Source organism: Drosophila takahashii, chromosome 3R, assembly GCF_030179915.1.
Source record: "Drosophila takahashii strain IR98-3 E-12201 chromosome 3R, DtakHiC1v2, whole genome shotgun sequence".
NCBI lineage: Eukaryota > Metazoa > Arthropoda > Insecta > Diptera > Drosophilidae > Drosophila > Drosophila takahashii.
The window spans coordinates 4,367,682-4,369,257 of NC_091681.1; positions in this window are offsets into that span (position 1 = coordinate 4,367,682).

Below are 1,576 nucleotides of genomic sequence, written 5' to 3' on the forward strand. Positions count from 1 at the left end.
AAAATCTATAATGAGGGAAGTCGAAAAACCAGTGGATTTTGTCCTGCATTCTTCTGCCAGAGATCCAGATAGAAACCTCATTTCCCCCTTACTTTTTGTGTCACCCCCGTGTATTTTGAAACCAGAGATGGAAGAAATGTAAGGGGTGAAAGAGGTTTTGTCCCTTCCGCTTGTATGGAGAAACCTCTTGAAAATATGTTATTTTCCAGAGGAATTTTCCCGGTGGGTTCGCCGGCACCACTCACACACACACACACACACGTAAGCACACGTTGGAAGTCATCATTTCCACTGGACATGTAAAAATGGTCTCAGTTTAAATCCGTCTAAATGTAAATGTCTTGTTATTTATAAAAAACCTTAGTACTGAGCTCAATCAGTAGTGAATTTGTATGAAAAATAGCGCTGATTTTAACATGGGCATGTCCTAGGTGCTCATCACTGCCAGAAACTAGCGCTTTCTTAGGACCTGTTCATCACCATTTTTCAGCGCTTAATTCATACCAAATTTGGCGCCTTTTTAGCGCTATTTTAGCGCTGAAATATCACCCAAAATCTTCAGCAAAGAGAGAGAAAAATAAAAAATACGTTGAATTTCATCGCCTTTATCAAAAGGTTTATTTCTTTTCACTTCATTTTACTACATCATTTTTGGTAATTTATTTTCATACTTTTACATTAAATTAATAGATTTTTACCAACTACGGTGACTTGTAGGGTCTTCGGTACGTTTGTGATGGCTTCAGGAGTCTTTCCGTTTTCGCGCATGGATATTTTTCACACATCTCCGCATCCTCTCCGGAGGCTCTGCAGACTTCACCTGACCAATGGGATCTGAATTTGGAAAATATATATTTTTATAATATTATATAATATTACACAGAGGGAAAAAACGCAGTCTAAATTTAAGAACAAAATTCTTAATTTAAGAAATTTAGGTTCTAAAATTTTGTTTTTACAATAAGAACAAACGTATTTAAAACAAGAAAGGAAGCTACCTTCGGCCAGCCGAAGCTTATATACCCTTGCAGATATAAGAATGCTCACTCGGTGCAGTTCCAGGAATTCCAGATTTAGCGTTTCTATTTATTTAAATTTTGTTTTTAAGTAGTCAAGAATCAAAACGCCTACTTCCCACAAAGTTACAATGAATTTTCTTATATTTGTTTGAATATTCCTATGGGAGCCTTAAGATATAGTGGTCCGATCCGGCTCGCTCAGACATATGTACTACCTGCAATAGAAAGAAACTTTCGGGAAAGTTTCATCGCGATAGCTTTAAAACTGAGAGACTAGTTCGCATAGAAACGGACAGACGGACATGGCTAGATAGACTCGGCTATTGGTGCTGATCAAGAATATATATACTTTATGTGGTCGGAAACGTCTCCTTCACTGCGTTGCAAACATCTGACTGAAATTATAATACCCTCTACAAGGGTATAAAAAGTGCAAACATTCCTAAAATAAGGCAATTTTATTCTAAGATTAAGAAAATCTTGTCCTAAAATTAAAAAATATATATTGTATTTATGATCTACAAAAATATACATTTTTTGTCCAATAATCTACAAGA